Source organism: Ovis canadensis, chromosome 2, assembly GCF_042477335.2.
Source record: "Ovis canadensis isolate MfBH-ARS-UI-01 breed Bighorn chromosome 2, ARS-UI_OviCan_v2, whole genome shotgun sequence".
NCBI lineage: Eukaryota > Metazoa > Chordata > Mammalia > Artiodactyla > Bovidae > Ovis > Ovis canadensis.
The window spans coordinates 182,910,346-182,932,744 of record NC_091246.1 but is presented as its reverse complement, the minus strand read 5'-3'; the positions used below and the strand labels follow the sequence as shown (position 1 = coordinate 182,932,744).

Here is a 22,399-nt window from a genome sequence, read left to right as displayed (position 1 = left end):
TTATAGCCTTTAAAATGGATTAAATCCTTATGTTTCCATAATCATTTAGATGTTCTGATTAAAAGCAAAGAAATTGACTAAATCTGTCCTAAAAATGAGACTGGTTTCCACACTACAAAATTAAACCAATTAACATTTTAATTGTAAGAGGGCATCACTAAGATCACCTTAAAAATGATTTTAAATAAAGATTCTCATGGTTAGAGGGGGCATTAATAAGCTTTCATGGGACCTGTACTTAGGCCCTGATACTTGGGACAAAGGAGACAAGTCACTGGAAAGGTCTGTGCTTCAAAAATGATCTTTTCATCAATCTCTTTGGCTTTAATCTTACCCTGCTAATTCCACTCTCCAAAATGAAGTCAAGGTACCTACTTAAAATGTAAATCCTGTCATGGTGCTATCTTGCTTTAAGCACTTCAGTATTTCAGTAGTCTCTATCTTCTTTTTTAATATCTAATTAAAGTCATTTGAATATTTAAAAGACAGGGAATTCCCTAGTGGTCTAGTTGTCAGGACTCTGTGCTTTCACTGTCAAGGATCAGGATTCAATCTCTGGTTGGAGAACTAAGATCCTGCAAAGCTGGTGGGTGGCCAAAAAAAGAGAAAAGAAAAAATTATTATTTGGAGTCTACTAAATTTAAAAATGAGAATGGTGCTAGGAGCTCTGAAAGTTATCCCTCAATTTTTTATGATTTCTTTTATGTATTTGTTAATTTATTTTTATTGAAGTATAGTTATTTATAATATCATATTAGTTTCAGGTATACAACATAGTGATTCAATATTTTAATAGATGATACTCCATTTAAGGTTATTATAAAATATTGGCTATATTCCCTGTGCTGTACAATATGCCCTTGTAGCTAATTTACTTTTATACCTAGTAGTTTGTACCTCTTAATCCCCTATTGTCCATCTTGCCTCTCTCCCCTTCCCCCTTCCACTGCTAACTACTGTTTTTCAGATCTGTGACTGTTTTTGTTTTATTATATTCATTTGTTTTATTTTTTAGATTCCATGTGTAAGTTATACCATACAGTATTTATCTTTCTCTGACTGATTTCACTAGGCATAATATTCTGTAGATCTATCCATGTAGTTGCAAATGTCTTCATTCCTTTTAATGGCTGAGTAGTATTTCAATGCCGGGCTAGGTGTGTCAGAAGCAAGAATCAAGATTCCTGGGAGAAATATCTACAACCTCAGATATACAGATGATACCACTCTAATGGCAGAAAATGAAGAGGAACTATAGAGCTTCTTGATGACAGTAAAAGAGGAGAGTGAAAAAGCTGGCTTGAAACTCAACATTCTAAAAACTAAAATCATGGCATCCAGTCACATCAGTTCAGTTCAGTTCAGTCACTCAGTCGTGTCTGACTCTTCGTGATCCCATGAACCGTAGCACGCCAGGCCTCCCTGTCCATCACCAACTCCCGAAGTTCACTCAGACTCACGTCCATCGAGTCCGTGATGCCATCCAGCCATCTCATCCTCTGTTGTTCCCTTCTCCTCCTGCCCCCAATCCCTCCCAGCATCAGAGTCTTTTCCAATGAATCAACTCTTCGCATGAGGTGGCCAAAGTACTGGAGTTTCAGCTTCAGCATCATTCTCTCCAAAGAAATCCTAGGGCTGATCTTCAGAATCACTTCATGGCAAATAGATGGGGGGAAAGTGGAAGCAGTGATGGATTTTCTTTTCTTGGACTCCAAAATCACCACAGACAGTGATTGCAGCCATGAAATTAAAAGACACTTGCTCCTTGGAAGGAAAGGAGCAAGGTTTGCTTCCTAGGTTTGTCTATGAAAAATCTAGACAGTATATTAAAAAACAGAGACATCACTTTGTCAACAAAGGTCCATATAGTCAAGGCTATGGCTTTTCCAGTAGTCATTTATGGATGTGAGAGTTGAACAATAAAGAAGGCTGACTGCCAATGAACAGATACTTTCGAACCGTGGTACTAGAGAAGACACTTGAGAGTCCCTTGGACAACAAGGAGATCAAACCAGTCAATTCTAAAGGAAATCAATCCTGAATATTCATTGGAAAGGCTGATGCTGAAGCTGATGCTCCAATGCTTTGGCCCCCTGATGCAATATCTGACTCATTGGAAAAGACCCTGATGCTGGGAAAGATTGAAGGCAAAAGGAGGAGAGAGCAGCAGAGGAGGAGACGGTTAGATACCATCACTGACTCAATTCACATGATTTTGAGCAAATTCTGGAGATATTAAAGGACAAAGGAGCCTGGTGTGCTGCAGTCCATGGGGTTAAAAAGAGTCAGACATGACTTAGCCACTGAATAACAGCAACAGTATCCCACTGTGGACTTCCTGGTCACTCAGTGGTAAAGAGGTAAAGAATCTGCCTGCCAGTGCAGGAGATGCAGGCTTGATCCCTGGGCTGAGAAATTTTCCCCGGAGAAGGAAACAGCAACCCACTCTGGTATTGTTGCCTGGGAAATCCCATGGAGAGAGGAGCCTGGCAGGCTACCATCCATGAGGTCACAAAGAGTCAGATGCAACTTAGCGACTAAACAGCAAGTATTCCATTGTGTGTGTGTGCATGTGTGTGTGTATAAAAATATTACCACATCTTTAACCATTCATGTGTTGATGGACATTTAGGTTGCTTCCGTGGCCTGGCTATAGTAAATACTGCTGCTATGAATGTTGGGGTGAATGTATTTTTTCATTACAGTGTTTTTTTTCTGGATACATATGCAGTAATACAATTGCTGGATCATATGATAGTTTTATTTTTCTTTTAATTTTGTATTTTTAGATTTTTAGCAGCCTCCGTACTGTTTTCTATAGTGGTTGTACCAGTTTACATTCCCACTAACAGTGTAGGAGGGTTCCCTTTTCTCCACATCTTTACCAACATTTACTATTTGTGATCTTTTTGCTAATAGCCACTCTAATAGGCTATCCATCCTAAAGGAAATCATCCCTGACTATTCATTGGAAGGACTGATGCTGAAGCTGAAACTCCAATACTTTGGCCACCTGATTCGAAGAACTGACTCATTTGAAAAGACCCTGATGCTGGGAAAGATTGAAGGTGGGAGGAGAAGGGGACGACAGAGGATGAGATGGTTGGATGGCATCACTCAATGGACATGAGTTTGAGTAAACTCTGGGAGTTGGTGATGGACAGGGAGGCCTGGCGTGTTGCAGTCCATGGGGTCACAAGGAGTTGGACATGACTGAGTGACTGAACTGAACTGAACTGATTCTAATAGGTGTGAGGTGATATCTTAGGCTGGTTTGACTTGCATTTTTTCTGATGATTAACAAGGATAATATCTTTTCATGAGCCTGTTCAGTAGCCTATCTTTTTAAGAGCAATGTGTTTGTTTGTTTGTTTTCTTTTTGGCAGGGTGAGGGGTGGGTAAACCCTGACTTGAACTATGCTCCTCCTACATATTCAATCCCAATTCCCTTTGCTCTTTGCCTTAGTTCTGGAAATTCTAAAGAAATAGTTACTACCACCTTTCTGAACACACTGCATTCATTTACAGACCTCTGTGCCTTTGTGTCCTTTCCTTTGTCTAAATGGCTGTCCTCACTTTTCTTCACCTTGTTGATACTTTCTCCCTTTAAGCTTTATGGGGTATCTTCCTAGAGATATTTGGTTATATGTTCCTCTATTATAGACCCATATATGCCTGAGTGTATCTCAGTATTTGCTATGTTACATTGAAATTAGCCAGTTACATGTTTATATCCAACTCTGCACTCTAGGTATTCTCATTTCACAAACTACATCAGTAACCTTAATATTTCCAGCACTCATTCTGAAATCAGAATCACAGTACCAATGGAATTAATATGTATTGAACCAAATTGACTAACATTATCTTGTTTTCTTACCATCAATATTTCCTAATTTCTCAATGTTCTGTTGTGATCTGGGAGTTTCCATAAATTATCATTCTTTTTTTTCTTACATGAATCAGTGAATTAAGCTACTAATGTCCTTCATAATGATAGGGCAACAACACTCTTCATAAATATGTGTTAACAAAAGCCATATTGCTGACACTGATGTATTAGTAAGCAACTTTATACTGGAGACTCAGGTGGGAAAAATACCCAAGCATGAGTTTGCTTAATGTGCTAACACTTGCAAAATATAATCACTTAAGTTGAAAGCAACATTTCTATTATACCATCTCAGTTCTGTTTCATAGTAACTAAATTTGATATTATTTGCATATTGGGGATGCTTCTATAGATTTTTTTCTTTTTAAATCTAAGAACTCATTTCATAAATTCAAAAAATAGTTATAAAATCATTTCTCTATTTCAATCTGGTATTTCAATGTATTGCCTAGAGAGATTTTCCTTATGGTTGTTACAAACTCAGAAGAATTTATAATAGAAATGCTGACACTCCTTGAATAATGGTGGTTCTAGCAGCCTTCTCAGTATCATCAGTAGACTGTGCAATGCAGTGACTTAATCAGTACTCCCCAAAGCACAAAATAGGCAATTGTTTTTGTCCTTTGTGCATTTTTCACATCTTAGAACTGTTCCCCTTCAATCTTCCTATGTGCTACCTACACCCACGTCTCTCTCACCCTATATCACTATTCTTTACAATTTCTTCTGGGCTTTGTTTTGTTACTACACTGAAATCTTATACATAATTATGTGAAGTTGCTATGGAGATTTTATGTGATTTGTCATGAGGAAAATCTATTGTGTTTGAGATCATTCTCCATAGTAATGACTCAGGAATCTATTTCCCACCTCCTCCCCCTTATTTTCTCTGGGATTATAACCAAATGCATGTATTTGAATATCTATAAGCAAAAGTCATTATATAAATAATGCAACCAGAAAAGTTATTGAATTCACCATGAAGATGAAGCACATCACTGAAACCAGTCAGGCTCTCAGAATACAGAAAGAACTTCTAAAACATTACTTTTTGGAACCTGTTGAATTCTTCCCTGAATCCTTTAAGAAGTGACCCCAGAGAAGTTCTTCCACAATTATACTTCTTAAAATCCCATCACTAACTATATTATAGGTATTTTGGCTATGGCAAAACTTAGGAAATGCAATTTTGGTTAATGTGCTTTACAATAGTGTGAAATTAAAGGAAACTGTAACAACCTCATTAAAATTACTTATTTGTTCTACTTCTATGGCACAGACCATTTCAAGTTGGGAGCTATGGTGAAAGTGATCATCTGACATTAGTCAAAGGCAGTCTAAACTGAAGACTGTGTGCTGAAACTTCACACCACTCAACAAGAATATGAGTATCTTTCTCTTATATCTTTCTTGTCTGACTGTACCACTGCCATCCTAGAATGTGAAATATGATGCCAATTATCACTAGACAGTTCACATGGACCACTGTTTTGATTACCAGATTTTCAGAATTGATTTTGGAATCATGATTGATCTTTGGAGAGAAACATTTCTGTCAGGTGTAGGTGAGAGAAAATGTCAATGAATCCAGCCATTTGCCATCAGGAGAGTAGCATCCAGAGAATAGTTATAGAAGTTGAAGTCAAATTTCAACAAAATCCTAAGCAACACTTTGCCTGAAAACATAGCCAAGTTACTAATTTCCCAAACAACCAATTCTGAAAAGTGTATGGTTTTCACATAGGATGATTTGATACCACAAGATCCCAGACAGAAATCCAATAGGAGCGAAGATAAGAAGTAAAGGGAAGAGAGGGAAAGTGAATCAAGCTGAAGGGACTGAGTGAGATGCTCTAAACAGAAAGCCAGTATCTGTATATTTCTCTTAAAAGCAGAGCTAATGTTATATTGCATAAGTCAAGCCTGACGAGTAGCCCATAAAAGATGGAGGCAAAGAACAGGAAAGAGTGAGAGGAAGAAAGAGGAGAGAGTAGACATCAAGAAAATGCCCATTTCCAGGCTGTGATAAAGGAAGGTGTTGAATGAGAAGCCCACACACCACGACTAGACAGTAGCCCCCACTGGCCCCAACCAGAGATGGACCATGTGCAGCAGTGAAGACCAAGCACAGCCAAAACTTTCAAAAGTTAAAGTCATCAACAAACTTCCAAGAGAAAGTCTGCATACCAGGGATCCTCTAGGACTTTTAGGTATTCCAGTTCATTTGAATATCGGTAAGTCTAGATAGCAAAAGAGCCCTTTCATTATCCTGATGGTAATGCAATGAAATGCCTTCCTCTTGGCATCTGAAAATCATCGATATAGGACATGTCAATTAGTGTCTGACAAGTATCAGAGCAGGTGGGATCTTGTGGATTTTTCTCCATGTCCCAACTGGTTAAAAGGGAAAAGCATTCCCAGAAACCATAGATGATCATTTGATAGAAGACCATTTGCAAAGCTGGAAAGAAACTGGAATCAATAAATAGTTTTAGGGTCTTCTCATAGAAGGAAGAAAAAATACCAGTTCAGATGAAGAATTCATAACTATCTTAAACAAAAAATGTGTGAGATAGCAATGGTCAGAGATAGCAGTGGGCAACCTGAAGAGAGAAATAAGGACCTTCTCTCTGATGACTGGAGAACTCTCCCTGAAGTCTTTAGAGGCAGCCATGGACTCATCTCAAATTGCTAACTAGGGATTTGGGTCTTTTCTTGGAGCCTGCATCTGAGATGCCAGAGGGAGCCTCACCCACTACACAACTAACACTACTCCATATTGAAAAGAAGAGGAACACATGAAGCCCAAGAGAAGTGAAGAAATCCCTCTGGAGATCAGCAAGCTATTTTGAATAAATCCAACCCTCACCGATCAACTACACCCTGGGTAATGGAAGGCCTTCACATGGAACTGTGGAAGCATTGTTGCTAATCTTTGGGAAATCGCGGTACATCAGAGAGGGGCCTATGTTAGGAGGAGGAAAATGTGCTTTAAGGACATTTCAGAATTTTTAAATTTTCGTTATTAAGGCATAAGCTGCATTTAAAAGCTATAAATCAGTTTTTAGTTTGCTCCTCTCCCCTCTATCCATCCCTCCTCAAAAAAGGGAAAAGAAAGTATGTCTAGAAATGAAATGTTTTAAAAGAGGATATATGAGAATGAGAGAACACATCAGTAGTCACAGGGCCTTCCTAAGAACAATTCATGTTCATAAGTCTTGAATAAAAGTAACAAGACTGAGGGGTAAAGTGAATCTGGACTTTTACTGAGTGTTTAATAACGTAAACCAAGAAGTAGGACATGGAAACAGGGCCTAGAAGTGCATTTTAGTTAAGCATTGCAGAGGTGTACTGTAGTGTTCTCTGCCTAACAACTGTGCTGAAATGATGCAACAGAAGATAGTAACATGCCTGGGCTTGGAGTCAGGAATTTCAAGTTGAGTCTCTGCTTCACCACTGTTGAGGGGCCCACACATCTGACCCACTGCTCATTTTTGTGAATCAAGTTTTATTGGAACGCAGCACACGCATTTGCTCACCTGTCATCTGTGACTGCTTTTGGGCTCCAGTGGCAGAGTTGAATAGCTGTGCAGAAACCACATGGCCCACAAAGCTAAAACATTTACTGCTGAGCCCTTTACAGAAAACGTCTGTCAACCCCCTGATGAGTCACATAAGCTAAGATGTATCACAGCCTCTCAGACACTCATCATCACCCACGCTTTAGAAACTGACGACTACAGCAAATGCTTCACAAGGTATCTAATGATATAATGTATGAGAAAGCTCTGTGTGGATTTTAAAGTGCTCTACACATGTACGGCATGGCTTATTATGGTCTCTGTGCCTGTTCAAAGATTAATTGCTTCTCTTCACATTAAAAACAAGCCAAGCTCAAGTACACAGGAGACCCTCAAAAGTACTTGATGGATGGATGGATGATAGCAGTAACCATACCTTACGCAGTAGCAACTGTGTGCCAGAGACACATAATGGTTTAGATAGAATACCTTGTTTTACCCTTATAGCAGAAATGGGACATAGTTTACATTTCACTTCTGAATAAAGGAAAAGAGATAATACTATCAGGAGCAACAACTAATATATATAAAGCAGTTATTACATCCTAACCACCATGTTACATATTTATTAAATGTTATTTCATTTAACTCTTTCAACCTCTTCACAAGATATTAGTATCATCACCATCCTCACCCTCGTTACAGCATTTGTGGATGAGAAAATTGAGGCTCAGAGAAACTAAATAACTTCCCAAAGTCAAGTTTCAAGTAAGTGGCAGAGCTGAAATTCAAAACCTTGTCTTCCTGACTCTGATCTTCTAACCATCATATGCTGGGGCAACTTATATACATGAATAAGCCTAATTTTATTCAGGGTAAATGTAAAGTCTTATTATTTGTTTGAAAGAACCTATGAAAAGTTCCTATGAAAAACATACTTTTTAAGGAATCTCCACACTGTTCTCCATAGTGGCTGTACTAGTTTGCATTCCCACCAACAGTGTAGGAGGGTTCCCTTTTCTCCACACCCTCTCCAGCATTTATTGCTTGCAGATTTTTGGATCGCAGCCTTTCTGACTGGTGTGAAATGGTACCTCATTGTGGTTTTGATTTGCATTTCTCTAATAATGGTGATGTTGAGCATCTTTTCATGCGTTTGTTAGCCATCTGTATGTCTTCTTTGGAGAAATGTCTATTTAGTTCTTTGGCCCATTTTGTGATTGGGTTGTTTATTTTTCTGGAATTGAGCTGCATAAGTTGCTTGTATATTTTTGAGATTAGTTGTTTGTCAGTTGCTTCATTTGCTATTATTTTCTCCCATTCAGAAGGCTGTCTTTTCACCTTGCTTATATTTTCCTTTGTTGTGCAGAAACTTCTAATTTTAATTAGATCCCATTCATTTATTTTTGCTTTTATTTCCAGAATTCTGGGGGGTGGATCATAGAGGATCCTGCTGTGACTTATGTCTGAGAGTGTTTTGCCTATGTTCTCCTCTAGGAGTTTTATAGTTTCTGGTCTTACATTTAGATCTTTAATCCATTTTGAGTTTATTTTTGTGTGCGGTGTTAGAAAGTGATCTAGTTCATTCTTTTACAAGTGGTTGACCAGTTTTCCCAGCACCACTTGTTAAAGAGATTGTCTTTACTCCATTGTATATTCTTGCCTCCTTTGTCAAAGATAAGGTGTCCATAGGTGTGTGGATTTATCTTTGGGCTTTCTATTTTGTTCCATTGGTCTATATGTCTGTCTTTGTGCCAGTACCATACTGTCTTGATGACTGTGGCTTTGTAGTAGAGCCTGAAGTCAGGCAAGTTGATTCCTCCAGTTCCATTCTTCTTTCTCAAGATTGCTTTGGCTATTTGAGGTTTTTTTGTATTTCCATATAAATCTTGAAATTATTTGTTCTAGTTCTGTGAAAAATATCGCTGGTAGCTTGATAGGGGTTGCACTGAATTTGTAGATTGCTTTGGGTAGTTTATTCATTTTCACTCTATTGATTCTTCTGATCCATGAACATGGTATATTTTCCATCTATTAGTGTCCTCTTTGATTTCTTTCATCAGTGTTTTATAGTTTTCTATATATAGGTCTTTAGTTTCTTTAGGTAGATATATTCCTAAGTATTTTATTCTTTTCATTGCAATGGTGAATGGAATTGTTTCCTTAATTTCTCTTTCTACTTTCTCATTATTAGTGTATAGGAATGCAAGGGATTTCTGTGTGTTGATTTTATATCCTGCCACTTTACTATATTCATTGATCAGCTCTAGTAATTTTCTGGTGGAGTCTTTAGGGTTTTCTATGTATGACCCAGCAATCCCACTGCTGGGCATACACACCGAGGAAACCAGAATTGAAAGAGACACATGTACCCCAATGTTCATCACAGCACTGTTTATAATAGCCAGGACATGGAAACAACCTAGATGTCCATCAGCAGATGAATGGATAAGAAAGCTGTGGTACATATACACAATGGAGCATTACTCAGCCACTAAAAAGAATACATTTGAATCAGTTCTAATGAGATGGATGAAACTGGAGCCGATTATACAGAGTGAAGTAAGCCAGAAAGAAAAACACCAATACAGTATACTAACACATATATATGGAATTTAGAAAGATGGCAATGACGACCCTGTATGCAAGACAGCAAAAGAGACACAGATGTGTAGAGCAGACTTTTGGACTCAGAGGGAGAGGGAGAGGGTGGGATGATTTGGGAGAATGGCATTGAAACATGTATACTATCATGTAAGAAATGAATCGCCAGTCTATGTCTGATGTAGGATACAGGATGCTTGGGGCTGGTGCACGGGGATGACCCAGAGAGATATTATGGGGAGGGAGGTTTGAGGGGGGTTCATGTTCGGGAACACATGTACATCCGTGGTGGATTCATGTCAATGTATGGCAAAACCAATACAGTATTGTAAAGTAAAATGAAGTAAAAATAAAAATTAAAAAAAAAATAAAAAATAAATAAAAATTTTTAAAAAAGAAAAACATACTTTTTGAAAGCGTTTTTATTTTCAACAAATTTTAGACAGAAAAATTACAAAAATACTACAGAATTCCCATTCTGTTCCTCACTCAGTTTTTCCCAATGTTAACCTATTATTAAATACAGCACAGGGACTTCCCTGGTGGTCCAGTAGTTGAGACTCCACACTTCTGATGCAGGAGTCACTGGTTCAATCCCTGGCCTGGGAACTGAGATCCAACATGCTGTGTGGCACAGCCAAATTAAAAATAAGTAAATAAATACAGCATAATGACAGTCAGGAAATTAACACTGGCACAATACTCAACTAAAGATCTTACTCAAATGTCACCAGTGTTTTTACTAATGTCCTTTTTCTGTGCCAGGATCCTGTCTGTGATCCCACTTTGCATCTGGTTGCTATCGCTTTTTAGTCTCCTCCAATCAGTAACACTTTCTCAGTCTTTGCCTGTCTTTCACTTTCTTGACACTTTGGAAAAATATTGATTAGCTTTTTGTTGAATGTCTCTCAATTTGAGTTTGTCTGATTTTCTCCTCTCCTGCTAGGCTGAGGCTGTTTTGACAAGAATAGCACTGAAATGCTGTGTTCCCCATGCCTTATACCATGGTATTTAAAATGTCAATGTGACTTTTTATTTAATGGACTACAAGCTCAGTAAGCTGATGTGTAGCTTAGTCATTAACACACTTATGTGTGTACACATACACACAAAATCTCATGACAGTTCCGATTCAGAAATTGTTGAGAACCACAAGCAGTATGAGTATCAGTTCTACCTTTTTCCAACAATGCCTAGATTACTGGAATAAACACTGGGCTACGAGCATCCTAAGTTTACTTCCTATTTTTAACCATTTGCATGCTAGCTGGTGAAGCATGTTGAATGACAGAAATGAACTCTTAACATGTATGTCTCTGAATTCCAAAGACCAGAGTAGTTTGGGTCATGATACAAATATTCATTCATTGCATGAGTCAGACCAGCCCTGTTTTCCTGCCTCACCTATTAGCCAGGCTTATTGGATGGTGGGGGAGTCTTCCAGAATCTCATCATTATATTTGGCCAAATAGAAAAAAAATACACACATTGATTCTATATTTATATTAAAACACATAAGTCCCATGAAGGCAAGGGGACTATTTTCTCACATCTTATTCAGCCACCTAGCTAACTTCAAAACTGCAACTGATAATGAAAAGAGCTTGCTATGCAGACACTAAAGACACATCACTGCTCACACAGGCACATTGTTAACCTATTAGGAGAGTCCTCATTTATTTATTGATTTGATTTCTAAAATTTCTTGGATTTCAACACATTTGAAACACATTTTCTCATTTTTCTTGTTAGATTTATCTCCTCTGAAAACTATAGTCTCATTCAATCTGAAATGTGTTCATTCTACAATTCAGTCACTGTGAGGAAGAAAAAAAAAAAAAAACCTTTAGTATTTAAAGTAGCAGAGGTATGCCCTGCTGACACTAAAACATTGTTGTCAAGATTTCTCCAGAAAATGCCCTATTCAACAATGTGCTTTTATTATTTCAGTTAGAGACACTTTCTTAATATGTTTAAAAGGATAGAGAAAAAAGATATTTGTTCACCTTAAAAGTAAAAAACCTGCAGAAGTGGGAAAAATTGTCTAGTGTACAATTTTTTTTGAAATTTTAGTGTTTGGAGTTTTTTTTATAATAATTTAAGGAGTAATGACCATTCTGAGATCTTTCATTATAAATTTCTTATCAATAGTAAAAAGAAAAGACAATAAAGCCACAAATTTATAAGAGATTTTTAAAACAATATGGATGATTTGAATGTAAATAAAGATTTTAATTAAATACTAACAATTAAATAAATAGTTGTTTTGATGTAACTTCTTTTCAGTGCTTATTAAATTTATATGACACTAAAAATTAGTATAGTCCAAAAATAAAATGAAAAGAGTGAGGAAGCATTGTTAAACGCTGACTATTGATGTAATAAATCTTTCTAAATCAGGACTTGAAGGGACATTTAGAGTGTACATGATATAAATTGTTTTGCTCTTTCTGGAATACAATCTTGACACTATATACAAAAGATTTAAAGTGCATATGAGACAGTTTTACTCTCAGAATTTATCATAAAAATATTGTAATAGAAACATGCACTAGTGTATGTGCTCTTATATTCCCCATGACCTTACTCATCATACAAAAACGTTGAAAATTAGTAACTCAAACAGGGATCGGTTAATAAATCTAAAGACAAATGGTCTTCAACTCCCACATGTATGTTCTACCTCTAAATAATGTGAGCTGTAATGGAATCTCCTTCTTAAGGAGTCTTCTTAAATGCTAAGTGTGAACTCCTGTTTACCAGAATAAAACAAAAGAAATATCCACAACAAAACCTTCCCAGCCATGGAGCAGTGGCAGGTGGCAGATTTGCCCAGTCAGTGTCTGAGGTTACTGTGGCTGCAGTCCTGCCCTACCTGATATCGCAGACCCTGAGAAACTGTCAAATATCACTGCTATAACACCCAACACTTTCATTTATTGATTTTTTTAAAATGAGCCCAAACCAGAAAAAATAAAGTGCTGATTTTAGTCACAGGGATTGTAGATCTCATAAATTTAGGCTACAGTCTGTTATCCAAAACTCTTTGTTCCAGCTGTTTTGGAACTCAGAATAGTTTGTATCTATGAGCTACTTAATAGAGAACATATCCTCCATATTACGTATTGCTCCCAGGAAGGACTTAGGGCAGCAACTCATAGTTAAATACATTCATATATTGAAAGCAAAACACATAAGTGTTTGCAGCAAATGGATTACATAAAAAGCTATAGGTTTCCTCACAGCAATTTACATCTTTTTTTTTTTTTTTTTTTTTTTTGCCAATTGATCTGGGCCAAAACTTCTAAAAAAATAAAGAAAACTTTTGACTCTTAGGGCTTTCTGGACGTTGGGACTGTGGCCAAAGGACTGCGCATCTATGTGGTGGAAGTGAAGTTGGAGCTTCTCAGAAGCCAGAAGTGGAGACTTCAGCCCAATCCACTGAGCTGAGGCCAGCAAGAAACAAACAAAAGTTCAGTGATGAAGTTCAGTGAAAAGTTCTGTACAAAAGTCAGGAATACTCACCAAAGATAGTCACTTGGAGATTATAGATCTTTTTCAGCAGTCAGTATATATGTCTATTCTGACTTCATTCTCTAAAATACATTGTCAAGAAGAGACTATATATGCTTTAATATCCATACAATGGCACAGTGATTGTGTGATGTGTAAGCAATATCTATCTCGTAGTGCTAAGTGAGAAAAGCTGCCAAGAAATATCTTTCTATTATTAATAGGTAGATGGATAGGTAGATAGATCAATCTCTTACCTATGTGCGCACATGGATAAGAAATGTGAAATGATAAATCCCAAAATGTTAATATAGCACCTATCTCAAGGTAGCACATTTTCAATTGACTTTTAAATTTCTTTTTTAAGCATTTCTGTATTATTTGAATAGTTTATAATGAGAAAGCATTATCTTTTGTAGGGGAAAAGAGCTCAACCCTTGGTGGAAATTGTAATCATTAACAAATTATATATAATTTAGTCCCTCAGTGTTCAAAAAACTCACCAAAGTCACAGTGTTAACTGGTAGCAAAATTATATTTGAATTTAAATCCTTTGACTTCTAGTTCTGATCTTCTCCATGTTTTTTCATGCCACATGTGGCAATGAAACATGAGGTATGGTCCCTATCTTGAGAGCTGATGTCTGAAGGGAGGAGATAAGAAATATAAGTAGGAAGCATTGATCAAATATTATAAGATGCTATCTACTTAAGTAACTGCTACAAATACTTTAAGAAATGTGCTGTGTGTGTGTTGGGGGGTGAGGAGTACATATAAACCTCAAATAAGAGAGAATAAAGTATAAAGTTACATCACACACATCACAAATCCCCATGAATGTGGAGGAGTATAAGATAAGACAGAAGTACCAGAGAAGGCTTCATGGGTCCAAGATGAACACGCTTTGAAAAGGCTAGATCAGGGAGCACATTTCCACAAAGAAATAACCAGACAGCATGACTGATAACGGATGGTAGAAATATGACTGCACATGATGGGGAAGGAAGGGAATACGACTGGAGAGGTAGAGTGGAGACAGACTGAGGAAGGCTATGAAAGCCAAGGCAAGAGTGGTTTAGATTTGATGTGGAAAGAAATGGAGGCCATGGACAAATTTCGTCAAGAAAACCGTGTGGCAAAAGTCATTTAATTGGCATGAATCTTCCAGTAGCGTATAGTATGGGTTGGCAAGGGGAGGCTTGAGTCCAAGATGCCAGGTACAGGGCTAGGGAAGTGAGGGTAGGCTGTGTAAATCAACAAGAGATCAGATGTGTGGGGGTGGAGGTGAAGGGGGAAGTTGAGTCACAAAGATCTCAAGGTTCTAAATGAATGTCTCTGAAAACAGTGATCCCTTGACAGTGACAGATGGTTAAGATGAGGCTCACTATCTTAGAAGGGAAAGCAAAGAGAATAGAAGCATTCATGTTCCTGTTTTTTAAAATTATACTATAACTATTTGGCTTTGTAGATTTGTGCACTAAGGCCATGGGACTAGATTCAAACTTCTGATTTGCAATATAGTTTTGTTTTGTTTTGAATCTTAAGCTGTGTTATTTTTATTTCATGCAGCTATCACAAATGCAGGGCTAGGATAAAAATACAGAAGATCAATAAGGCAATACCAAGAGAAAACAACAATTAATAAAAAAAATTAATAAGAAAAATCCTGAAAATATGACATCTAGATCAATAGCATTTTCTTTGGATGTTGGGATAGTATTTTATACGGCTTAAAGAGCAGCTAAATGTCTCCTTTTAATTTATCTGTAAAGGAGAAAAAAGAAATTTTAAATGCAAAGGATGAACTGAAATACAAGTCATCCTGTCTTCCTTATGTCTGCTTATGTCTCCTATATTTTGTTTAAAGTGTTTCTTAAGAAATGATTTATTATCATCATCCAGGCTGCCCCATCAGGGACATCTCGATTGGGTCACAGTGGCTGGCTGAGCTGAGACCTCACTGCCTCTAAACCTTTAAATAGACACTGCTTCGAATTTCATCTCTGAGATCAGGTGACATCCAAATCCACTTAACGTTCCACTGGTAGGGGTTTTGATGTCATCAGAGACCTTGATGAAATTACAATCCTATTAGTTACCACAGGGGAAGACAGGGGACCTTAGGTGGCTAATGTTCCATTCATAACAAGAAAGAGACATTTAACATTTGTAAAGGGCATTGATTTCTGATAGTTCCCTGCAGAACAAGGCTCAAGTGAAGAAATATGACCAGAAAAGGCTTGGGAAAGAAATGATAGAAAAGGCAAGATTGCATTTACCCAAACAACTTAACTCTGTGTTCTTTCTATAACTCTGCTTGACTGAAAAGAATTGAGTATTCAAGTAATGTGGGTGGGACGAAGGGCAGGGCAGAATAGGAAGGACATGCCTAGCTATGCAGAGATTCTGTTACTGAGAAATCTGGGAAATCATACCAAGCCCTTGACTGATGCCAAAGAGGTGCCTCTAAATATGAAGGGTAAAAATGGAGGTTACAGGGAAAGGGCTTTTAATCTGGGTGATAAATTGCCAGATTCTGTTATGTTTAATGAGTCTCATCAAAGCAAAACTAGGCTCAAAATAATAATAATAATAATAAGATCCCTTTCAAAGCCTACTATAAACAAATTAGAAGAATACTAAAGATCCTATTAATGTGTATGTAATTTTAAGAAGTTAATGAAGTCAATTAGAAAATTTTGCCTAATGTATTTTTACAATTTATAAGAAAATGCCTCATCATCAAAATGGATTCATTCTTTAGCTTTTTTTTTTTTTTTTAAACTCAAGTATGTCCGTGTAAGACTTAAAGGATTACATTTCTTTTGGCTAACACTTCTCCAGGGAGAGCCCTGTTTAGAAGTTATGGGATATGACAAAAAGAGTGTTGCCAGCCCCAGTGTGCTTACGATGCTTATTGACCTGAAAGTAACAAATGGGATTCATTCAAGTGAATTTGCCAAGCCTCATAATATGCCTCCTAACCAAATGGAGAGCACAGGAAGGCACACTTCTCAGTCATTAGACTGGGGAAACATAAATCTTTTGCCTCTCAGTATAATCGTAGGTAGGAAACAATAAGCAGGGTATGAAAACATCTATGTGTGGTTCCAAATAGAAGTGGTTGTTTCTCATCAGCTAAGACCCTTGGTCTTAAGCAAGAGAAAACTTGCTGGTTTTGCATTTACAAGTATTTGTACAATATACCGTCAGTCATGAATTAGAAATTAGATTCTCACTCCTCACCATGAGGATTCTTTTAAGCCATTATTTTAAAAGAATCTCAATACTCATGTGTATAACCAAAGCACTTGGGGACATGGGAAAAAAGGTAGCCCTGTTTTGCAGTTAAATCCCCAGGTGAGAAGGCACAGTCAGACATCTGTGCTTAGTTAGATTTCCCAGAAAACGAATGCCACATGCTCCTTAATGCAACATAAAATAACATAACTCATGGTTTTCAAATAGCATCAAGGGCCATGAAGCTTGCCTGCAATCATGTCCACTATGAAGTTAGGAACAGCCCTGTTTATAATACTACAAGATAATATGCAGAGTGTCTGACACCCAATAAGCACCCAATAAATATTTCTTCAAATGTGGATGGAAGAGTGAGTTCTTTTATATACAATCTGCTACATAAAGTTTTTACATCCTCTATTTTACTATAAAAATAATATATGTTCTCATGCACATCTGCTTCAACGTCTGAATCAATAAAGACCCAGAGCCAATCTCGCCTTCTCTGACATCTGTCTTTCCTGGGCTGCTGATGTGCTGGTTTCTCCTGGTTCTGCCTCCAGAACTCTGAATATTTCTTTATTGGGCTTCCTTCTCCTGTCACTTATTGCTGTCCCATTCCTGTTCATTCCCTTTTACATTTTCTTACAAATTTATTGAGTTTCAGGGCTTCAACAAATGCTGCTGTGCAACCATGTCCTTCAACATTTATGAGCTTAGCAATAGACTAGATTTTGTAATGGATGAAAAGTGGAATTAATCTAAGGTCTCTATCCTCTGGTGTTTATAATAGTTTAGTAAGTGAATGACACATCCAAGGATAAATAATGATTTTAAGGACAAGTGAGTTGGCAAACCCAGAAGAACCATAATTAGAGAAGAGAGTTGTATCATCGTTGGCAAAGGAGATGAGATTTGAGTTGGCCCTTGAAGGATGAGTGGGATTTATATAAAGGTAGTTGAGGGGGGTGGGAATATTAGAAGGGTCAACTATTATGAGCAAAGATGGTGGTGATGGAAAAGTGTGTGACTGATTTGGGTCAGTGAGGATACTGCTGTGTCTGCCATGAAGGTTTCATTATAGGAATATTGGGGGAGAGGATGGGCCAGGCAGATTGACCCACTCTGGAGACCTTCAAATGCCCGATTAAGGGATGGGATTTTATCCCTTAGGAAAGAAGGAACTATGTGAGATTTTAAGTGTGGAAAAGACAATCAAAATGATCTGTTTCCTATTTCCTACTGGCTACAGGATACTTTCTCAATATCTCATCACTGCTTGCTTGTTCCAGAACTCATATTTATTTTCCCCATGTCCACTGGCCCAGCCATTTATGTCAGTGACAACAAACATTCCTCTCTGGTTCAAAGGCTGATACCCTTGGAAGTATTTTTGATGTTTGTCACTGGCTTCAACATTAGATGAAGACTGACCAAAATCACCTTGGGGGCCTTTAAATAAGTACAAATTCCTAAACCCTGTCCCAGACCAAGTGAATCCAGACAACTTGGGGACCCAGACTACTACCTATGATATGATATGATATGATGCTTAATTGCTGTTATGCTTGCTTCCAAACCTCTCTCAACTTTCTCATTTCCCTTTAAACCTACAATAATCTCTGTAACTCAGGATTTCCTCTCCTTTGACCTACTACCATAGGAACCTTCTGGGTTGCACTTTTCCTTTTAATATCCATATCTTCTTTGTAGCATTCAACCTGGGCTCAGGGAAACCAACATAATTGTAGTTGAGTGGTGCCCAGATATTTAGGTGGTGGAAATTCTGATGACATAAACCCTTCCCCAGTATGCTGGAAAGGCAGCTCACTCAAAGAAATTTGTGTGAGCTCAAATCAGGGTCTGATGACTCAGCCAGTCTACATGGACACAGGCCATGCTACAAGTCCTTGGCAGTAATCTCTGCCCCTTAGATAAGCCACTGTCTAAGCAACTCCTCAACAAAGATAGCTCCTGAGACAGCCTTCTCTGTGGCTGTTTTCCACAGCTGAGTTTCAGGAATGTGACTAGCTGGCAACATGAGGAGCAGCCATGATATGATTTCAGAAGTTTCCTCTTCACCCACCCCAACTCACCACCCCTCACCATGGGCATCTAAGATGTCGCTAACCATGACTGGTTTCAGCTCAAAGCTCCAACATTAGATATTCTTTTAGCTAACCTGAGATTTTCTCTTTTTATGTGTTACATTCCCCAAAACTCTTTTTATGTATATTATAAGTATGCTATAAAAGGGAAGTTTCTAGCATCAGATTCTCTTGGGTACCAGTCCTAATTCTTCTGCTGACTTTATGGGATTTTGGTTATGTTTTGTAACCTTTCCAAGTCTCAATTTCTTCCTCTATAAAGTGGGAATGACAAAAATACTACGCAGAATGTAAGACTGTTGATATAATGTACATAATGTGCCTATTATAAAGTACATATTTAATGTATATGTCAAAATACCTGACACATGGTAAATATTAATGTTAGATATTATTAGTATTCTGTTATGCTTTTATGCTTAAGATTTAGTGGAAAGGCATTCATCCAGTCCTTACTCAGGATGTTGAATGAAAAGGCGGAAAAGAAGTACAGATGCAGAACACCAAAGGGAGCATAAATTATGGGATACTGCGAAGAGTCTCCAAGTCTTGAGGGAAAACCATGTGCAGCAACTACTGTAAACGTGAGTCATCCTTAAAGCTGACCTTAAAACTGTTGTGTGGGGTAACTCTTCAGCACATGTTTTGTCTTTGATACACAAGAAAACCCAGCTTTCTGCCTTTGTCTGTATGAGGTCAATAGTGATGTCACTCAGTTATTACAGTGCTCTATAGAAAATGACATTAATAAATTATATGAAGTACCATGTGCAGTGCTGTGCTGAGCTTCAGTTGTGTCTGACTTCAGTTGTGTCTGACTGAAGTGAAGTCACTTCAGTTGTGTCTGACTCTTTGCAGCCCTATGGATTGTAGCCTGCTAGGCTCCTCTGCCCATGGGATTCTCCAGGCAAGAATATTGGAGTGGGTTGCCATGCCCTCGTCTAGGGGATCTTCCTGACCCAGGGATCAAAACTTTATCTTGTCTCATGTCTCCTGCATTGGCAGGCAGGCTCTTTACTACTCATGCCACTTGGGAAGCCCATGAAGTACTAAACAGTTTGTATATTAAAAAGTCTTAAGCCAGAAAAAAAAGGAGGGGAGGGAATACTGTTAAGGGTCAAACGATGTAAAGATGGTAAAGGGGAGAAAGGAATAGATATCTGACCCAGCCAATGTCATAATTTGGAGCCGGCCCAGCCTTGCCTTGGGCATGACTTGTGTGAGCCAGATTTGCTTTCTAAGATTTTTATCTGAGAAAGATGTGTGCAGACAGGCTGAGAGAACACATACTTCAAAGTGAGGACCACTTTAGATTCTCCCAGACTCTTCTGAACTTAACATTAAATTTCTTCACTTTCTCAGAAAAAAAATATTTTTTAAATTAAAAAAAAAAGTTATTTCAGGAGTCACAAAATTTAGTTATGTATTTGACAATACCATGAACATATTCTTACTGTTAAGGAATTAAATCATATGGAAGACTAAAGATAGATACACATATCATAGACAACTTCCCTTGAGAGCACCAGCATGAGGAGAGAGGTTCATAACATTTACATTCAAAAGCTGTATGGAAAACCACTCTTTTTGTATTGTAGAAAAGTAAACAGACTAAAAGTCACACTCTGTTTATCAACTGCTGCTGCTGCTGCTGCTAAGTTGCTTCAGTTGTGTCCGACTTTGTGCGACCCCATAGACGGCAGCCCACCAGGCTCCCCCGTCCCTGGGATTCTCCAGGCAAGAACACTGGAGTGGGTTGCCATTTCCTTCTCCACTATTTATCAACTAGCATCCCCTTTTCAAACATAACAAATAGTTCACTTTTAGAAAGTAAAAGAGATAAATAGTGAAATGTAATAGTTAAAACTAATTAAGCAAACTTGTTGTTTCTAGGGACTTCCCTGGTGGTTCAGTGATTGAGACTCCATGCTTCCAATGCAGGAGCAGAGATTCTATCCCTGGCTGGGGCACAGCCAAAAAATAAAATAAAATGCAAACTTAAAAAAAAAAATCAGTACTGCCTAATGCTAATCACTGAGGTTAAAAAAAAAAACAAAACTTGTTTCCAAAAAACAAAATTCAAACTTAGTAACAAATTTTCTTATATCTCAGTGGAATGAAGTAAGTCTCTCTTTCCTTCCTCTTCATTTATACCATCAACTCACTTTATTCCTCCACATGCTTTATGTAGAGATCTCAGGGATTAGCAAACAAGATGGCCATCGTTAGAAGTATAATGAAAGAGATTTGTTTATAGAGGAAAATGCTCTGATCCTGGACCTGTTATATTATGTGTGTAAACAAATTTCTACAACTAATTCAACCTTAGTTTCCTCACTTAGGAAAGTGAGGATTCAGGTGGGATCCCTGAGGGCAGGGTCAGTGCCCAGCACTTCTTTGGGTTCGTCATCCCTAAGCCTGGCCTCTCCTTTTTCACAAGGTCTGGCTTATGCAAGAGGCTGATAGCTTCCTGACAATCATCCCCCGACTTGTACCTTGTACTTGTACCTCACCAGTCACAAGTCCAAAGCAGGTGGTTTAGAGCCTTTATTCTCAGTAAGTACAGCACCAGCTCCCCAAAGGTGCTGGCTGGGTTGGCGCCTTTCTTTGGAAAACTTGGTCCTCTCATTCCCATGCTTCTCCATCATCAAAGAGACATGATCCTGACCACAGATTTGGAATTAACTAAATCTGTCATTTAAGCTGATTTGAAGTTTTGCTCCTTCTCTGGCTGTACCCTGTGAGTGATCAGGGAGATTCCCTGGTTTTCATCACTGTTCACTCCCTTTTCCAAGAAAGAGGGATTTTCCTTCCTAGACTTTACCCTTAATAATGACTCTTCCTTTCTCGTGTCATCCTCCTCCCTTTAGTAAATCTTTCCACCCAACAGTACGGAGGACTGCCTTAGGGCTTAGCATAACCCATGCCCAGGCTGATGAATTACTATGGGTATTCCAGCCAGCTGTAAATGTTGTTGCTAGGAGGGACCCGTGGAGTTTTGCCTTCAAATCTCTGAGCACTTCCAGAGGCAGCTCCCTCCCTAGACCTGGGGGAGGACAAGTTGGGCTTGGATCCACCTACGCCACCACATTTGCTCCAGGAAGAAAATTTTTTCTCAACAATATACTTCTCTTCTAGACTTGCACTTCCATCTAGAGTCAGTCCTATAATCCCGTCACCAACTTGTCTTTCTTAGGCCCCTTCTAACTGGATAAAGTCTTCTCCTTAGCTTTTCTGCTTTCTCAAATTGAGCACACTTCCATTGCCTTCCAGTGACTGAGAATGGCTTTCTTTCTTTCCTTCTTTCACATTCCCTCTCCTAAACCCTCCAGCCATCTACATCCCAGTTCTAACCAACAACAGGTCACACAGATGGCAAATCAATCATGAAATAAACATGAAATCTACTTTTCTCTATGCTGTTGGTCTTTAGGGAAAGAAGCATCTCCAACGTACATTACAATAAGAGCCACACAACTAGAGAAGTAATCAGTCTCAGGAAAACACTCATTACACTTTCT

The 22,399-nt window shown here is 38.1% G+C and overlaps 1 protein-coding gene across 6 annotated transcripts in view; it reads right to left on the bottom strand.

The window, feature by feature from the left end:
* NCKAP5 (NCK associated protein 5) overlaps positions 1-22,399 on the bottom strand; it is a 1,138,328-nt gene that overhangs the window by 771,947 nt on the left and 343,982 nt on the right. The window lies entirely within an intron of this gene.